The 6561-nt window shown below is 36.0% G+C and overlaps 1 pseudogene; it reads right to left on the reverse strand.

The window, feature by feature from the left end:
* Positions 1-626: 626 nt before the first annotated feature.
* Positions 627-6199, reverse strand: LOC114181784 (protein SENSITIVITY TO RED LIGHT REDUCED 1-like; annotated as a pseudogene).
* Positions 6200-6561: the final 362 nt, after the last annotated feature.

The following is a 6561-nucleotide window of genomic DNA, read 5'->3' on the forward strand; positions in this document are numbered from 1 at the left end:
AAAAATAATTTATTTAGTTATATATATATATATATATATATATATATATATATATATATATATATATATAACTAAATAAATTATTTCTTATATAAACATTAAATTTGATAAATGTCAAATTTAATTTCATATCAAATAAATTTTATTATTTAATTTTTTTATAAATATATTTTTTATTATTTCACACAATCAATAAAAATTAAATAAATTATTCTATATAATATATATAATATTTTATATTATTTTTAACATTAAGGATATTTTGATAATCTCATTTTTTTATTTGTTAATTTTTTTTTTTAATATATCACATCACTCAATTCATTCACAAACTTTCATGATTTTCATTCTTTAATCTATTCTAAAATCACCTCCTAATCTCTTAAAAAGAAGAACATCAACTTCACCATCTAATCCTTCTCATCTCTTCCTCTCCTTCTTTTTCTAATCCTTCCTATCATAAGAACACAACCTAATCTCTTCTTTTCCTTCTTTTTCTGATCCTTCCTGTCATACGAACACAACCTAAATGATAATATACCCTAGTAGTTTTTACACTAGATCAATAATATGCTTAAATGATGCACAACAAAAATTACCTTCAAATATATTAATGTTTGCCTCTATCAAGAGTTGATAAATTGCAACTCCGTCTCAAGGCTTGGACTGAAAAAATGCCAACTAGAATCATGGAATACATTATAATAATCATCTGAAACTGTTTGGATTCTAAATTCATGTGTGAATCCTCGAGCAGCCAAAATATGCCCCCACTGAATTAAGAATAGATGAGTTTTTGCATAATGACACATGCTACTATATGTTTCAAAGTTGTTCCCAAATAATACCATATTTTTCAAGAGATTCAGTTTCAAATTTGCTTGCAATAGGTTGTTATATAACTCTGCCTCACAGTGAGCCATGAAGAACATTGTGAGCTTTAGTGCCTCCCTTCTCCCGTGCTTGTTTATGGACATTACAACACAACCAAGAGATTCCAAAACTTGAGACTCAGTTGCAGAAATAATAGGATCAAACACCTCTATGATTCCAATCCAACTGAAATCTCTTCTCAACAATATTGCAAGGCTAAGTTGCAGCCTAGGGGGCTCTATTGGGAATTCATGACTGCTATCCTTTTGATAGCCAGAGAGACAAAGAGAAGGAAAAGAAAAATCTGATATATTCAGTGTTATGAAAAGATTAGGTATACAAGGCTTATATAGAGAGTTCTATAAACAGAAAAAACAGAAACTTAACAATATTGATAAATCGGTAAAACCCAACACGCCCCCATAAGCTCATGAGTGAATATCAATAAGTCCGAGCTTAGATACAACAGTTTTGAAGATGCCAAGATCAAGAGGCTTTACAAAGACATCTGCTGCTTGATGTGTGGAGGTTATCGGAAGGAGCTGAAAAAGCTTGGCTTGAACCTTCTCACGGACGACGTGACAATCTATTTCTATATGTTTCGTTCATTCGTGGAAGATGGGATTCAAAGTAATGTGACTGCTGATTGGTTGTCGCAGTAAACCACAGCTGGTTCCTTGGTTTTAATCCTTAGCTCATCCATCAGGTATTTCAGCCATTGTATCTCACAAGTGAGAGTGGCAAGGGCCCTATACTCTGCTTTTGATGAAGACCGTGAGACAGTGGACTGTTTTTTTTATTTCCAGCTTATTAAGGATGACCCAAGGAAGACGCAAAATCCAGTTGTGGATCGTCGTGAGTTGGGGCAAGTTGCCCAGTCAGAATCACAGAACCCCTTTATTTGTAGGTTTGAGTTGCTGGGAAAGAAGAGACCCTGTCCAGGTGCTGTCTTAATGTATCGAAGCACACAGTTGGCAGCTGTGAGGTGTTCTTCTGTGGGAGCTTGAATGAATTGACTCAGAAACTGTACCGCGTATCCGATGTCGGGTCTGGTGTTCGTAAGGTAAAGAAGACGTCCTATCAACCTTTGATATGGAGTGATGTCCTTAAGAGGAGTTCCATCTTCAAACATATTTTTAATGTCTTTAGTAATAGGGGTAGCACATGTTTTTGAGGCAAGAAGACCACTGTCAGACAAGATGTCCAAGGCATATTTCCTTTGGGAAACATGTATTCCCTCTCTTGATCTAGCAATCTCCAACCCGAGGAAATACTTCAGATTTCCCAAATTCTTTACCTTGAAGGTGTCATCTAAGGATTGCATGATCTGCTCAATGTTAGGGAGATGATTTCCTGCAAGTATAATATCATCAACGTAGACTAATAGAATAGTGATGTTAGTTTTGAATATCTTTGTAAACAAGGAATGGTCATATGCAGATTGTGAAAAACCACAAGTTTTAAAGTGATATGAAAGTTTGGCAAACCATTGCCTGCTGGCTTGCTTCAAGCCATATAGGGACTTTTTCAGTCTCCAAACCTACCCATCCTTTATACCAGTACACCCTGGTGGAGGAAGCATATAAACTTCTTCATCTAGCTCTCCATGAAGGAAAGCGTTGTTCACGTCCAGCTGCTTCAAATGCCAATTTTGTGCGGAGGAAATAGCAAGGAGAAATCTGATGGTGGTCAATTTTGCTATAGGGGAAAAAGTATCCAAATAATCGATGCCCTCTAGTTGAGTGTAGCCCTTGGCTACAAGTCTTGCTTTGTAATGTTCCACTTCACCACTTGCCTTGTATTTTATCTTATAGACCCATCTACATCCTATGGGTTTTTTGCCTTGTGGAGGATCAACAACTTCCTAAGTCTTATTCTGTTCAAGGGCTTTAATTTCTTCTGTCATGGCCTTCCTCCATTCAGGAAAAACAACAGCTTCATTGTAAGAGTATGGCTCTTTGTTGATGGATACAACAAGAATATATTTCATGTGTGAAGGAGAAAGTCTACTGTAATTAAGACAAGAAGATAAAGGATAAAGAACATTAGTGTCATTACTCTTTATATGAGAGCTAAGTTGGCAGTGATAATCTTGTAAAAAAGTGGGAGTTCTTCTATTTCGAGTGGAACGTCTCAAAGGATCAGTGATGTTTTGAATTTGAGATTTAGTGCAGGGCTGAACTTGTTCAGTTTGAGTATTATTAGTGTTGTAATTGATAGGTTCAAAAAAGTGATTAAATTCAGATATCTGATATGCTTCATTTTCTTGTAAACAGGATCAATTTGATTGGCATAAGGAAACACTTTTTCATAGAAACTAACATCTCTAGAAACAAAAATCTCCCTACTCTTAATGTCCAACATAACATATCCTTTAGTGCCATTTTGATAGCCTAAGAACACACATTTCCTAGTTCTAGTGTCGAATTTAGATCTATTTCTTTGTAAGCTAGAGGCAAAACACAAGGATCCAAAAATTTTAATATCATCAAAATTGGGTGTGGTTTAATAGACTAACTCATAAGGGGTTTTTCCTTTCAGAATTTTAGTAGGCAAACGATTTATCAGGAAAACAGACTGCATAATAGCATAGGACCAGAAAACCATGGGAATATTGCATTGAAAAGTGAGACTTCTACAAACTTCCAGAATATGTCTATGTTTTCTTTGTACAATAGAGTTTTCTTGGGGAGTTTCTATGCAGCTAGTTTGATGAATTATACCAAAATTATCATACAAGTCTTTACATATGAATTTACTTCCATTATCAGAACGTATGGCTTTAATTTTCTTGTGAAATTGAGTGTTAACCATGATAATAAACTTAGTTAAAGCATCTCTAGTTTCAACTTTTGTTTTCATTAGAAATATCCAACAGAACCTACTGTGATCATCTACTATAGTCAAAAAGAATCTATGCCCATGTATAGAGGTGGTGCCGTAAGGCCCCCAAATGTCAACATGTATCAAATCAAAAATATGTTCAGAATATGAACTACTATTATTAAAACAAAGCCTAGTTTGTCTAGAGAAATGACAAACATCACAAGGTTTGGTTTCACTAAACACAATACAAGAAAAACGTTTACTGATAAGATGTAAAACTTTATTTGACGGATGCCCCAGCCTTTTGTGCCATATTCCATCGTCTTGACTTTTTGAGCTGTCACTTCGTGCCTCACTAATGTTGGAAAAGGAGTTCACAATTCTTGCTGCTTCTGACAGTTTTAGTATGTATAACCCTTCTTGGAGCCTAGCTTCTCCAATCATCTTCAAAGAACACACATCTTGGATCTGACACAACTCAGAGGAAAAAATTAGCTTCCAGTTGTGGTATTTAACAATCTTTTGCACAGAGATAAGATTAAAAGAAAATTCAGGTACAAAAAACACATTATGCAGGAAAAAATTCTCAAAAAGTTTCACAGTGCCATCATAATGTGCAAATATATGTGATCCATTCGGTAGTTTAATGCATGTGGGTTTTATCTTTCTAAAAACCACAAAATTAGAAGCATTATAGGTAACATGATCTGTTGCCCCTGTATCTAAAATTCATGTATTATTTCTGTTCTTACCATCAGATGCTTTCTCACCAGTGGAATCAATCACGAGATTGCTAACCTTATGTGAAACGTCGCCTTTAACTTCTTGAATCAACTTCATGATTTGATGCATCTGTGCATCTGAGAAAAAATTACTTTCCTTTCTTATTTGTTGGTCTTGCTGTTTAATCACGGTTTCTTCCTTCTCAGTAATAGTGTTGTTAACAACCTTCTCACCTTTGGTCTTGTACCAAGGGAGGATAATCGTGCTTTGCATAGCACTCATCTACGGTGTGGTATAATTTGTGGCAGTAGCTGCATTGTTTGCCATTATTCTAATTTTTGTTCTTGCCCCGTCCTTGTCCCTTCCAATTCTCATTATTACTTTTGGAGGTTCTTTGATCCTCAGTGGTGGTTGCACTCATCAAGATTTTACTGGCTTCTATGGTATGTCCAACAAGTTGTCGTTCTTGTTGCATAACAAGAGAGAAAAGACGATTCATACCTGGTAAAGGTTCCATCAACAAAATTTGGGTCTTCACAGTACCATAAACATCATTGAGACCTTTCAAGAAACACATGATGTACTCAGATTCTTTGTGCTTGATAACCGTTTTAATGAAATCACATTCACACTTAACCTTGCAGGTGCAGCCCAACATTGGTCTGAGAGATTCAAGTTCCTCCCACAACGCTTTTAGATCTATGAAGAAATCTGTGACAGATCTTTCTCCCTGTTTGGTTGAGTGTAGTTCTTGAAGGAGATCAGAGATCCTGAAATGGTCCCCCTTCGAAAAACGTTCGCGAAGATCGTCCCACAAGTCTTTCGCGTTTTCGATGTACATGACGCTTTGAGCGATCTGGGCATTCATGGCGCGCTTCAACCATGGTATTACCATCATGTTGCATCGTTCCCAGGCGTCATGGAGGGCAGTTCCTTGTTTTGGAGTTTTGACACTACCATCGAGAAACTTGTGTTTGTTCTTGGAAATCAAGGGACGTTTCATGGCACGACTCCAAGCATGGTAGTTGGCCCCATCAAGTTGAATGTTGATCAACGTTGCCCCTGGATTTTCACCAGGATGCAAGTAAAAAGAACTTGAAGGATTCTGAGATTCATTTGTATCCGTGGTAGCGGTATCCCCTGACGCCATCAAGAAAGCAAGAAGAAAACAAAAGGATTTTGAAATGAAAAGAGAAGAGAACCAAGAGCGAGACCTGTCTTAGCGGAAGCAAATGCTCCTGATACCATATTGGGAATTCATGACTGCTATCCTTTTGATAGCAAGAGAGACAGAGAGAAGGAAAAGAAAAATCTGATATATTCAGTGTTATGAAAAGATTAGGTATACAAGGCTTATATAGAGAGTTCTAAAAACAGAAAAAAAATAAACTTAACAATATTGATAAACCGGTAAAACCCAACAGACTCATACAATTGAATGCTGCCAATACCATAAATTACCATTTGCATCTTTAACTCTGAGCCCAAAACCCTGTTGAAGTAATCAGCAACTGATGTTTGAATTCGATCCTTGAAAGTGTGATAGAATTCAGATTTATCAATTTTATTTATACAATTTTCCATTTTCTGCACCAAAGTTGCTTCTTTGCTTGGATTAGTCACAGAATCTGTCAAAGTCCATGGCTCTTGTTTTTCCTCTAAAACTCCAGATTTGGTAGTTTTTCTTTTTTTGTTTGCTGCGACGGGGTAAAACAACCGTCCAGCCTTCACTTGTTGTGCAGTTATTAATATTTAGAGTTTGCTCTGGAGCTGTCATTAAAACGCTATAATTCCCAAATGAGCTCGCATTTCAGCGGTGAGAGTATAAAAGAAAACAAAAGCGATGAAATTTAGGGTTTACTGTATTCACCTCAAGTGGCGACAACAATGTTGCGACGATTATGCGAATATGTGTGGGTCTTTCTTTCTACATCTTCAAAATTCTTTTTTAAATCTCCCAAATATCTTTTGACCATGTAATCAAAGTTACGGACATCAAACTCTCAAATGGAAGTTAATTTCTGAAAGTTAAAATATAGGCTTAAATACCTTTTGGGTTCTCATTTTCGTAGTGTTTGTTGCGGATGGTCCTCATTTTGATAGAATGTTTAAAATGGTCCTCATTTTTACCGAATGTTT

Source organism: Vigna unguiculata, chromosome 4 (assembly GCF_037176805.1).
Source record: "Vigna unguiculata cultivar grain cowpea cultivar isolate G323 ecotype 2 chromosome 4, ASM3717680v1, whole genome shotgun sequence".
In the NCBI taxonomy this organism is placed as follows: domain Eukaryota; kingdom Viridiplantae; phylum Streptophyta; class Magnoliopsida; order Fabales; family Fabaceae; genus Vigna; species Vigna unguiculata.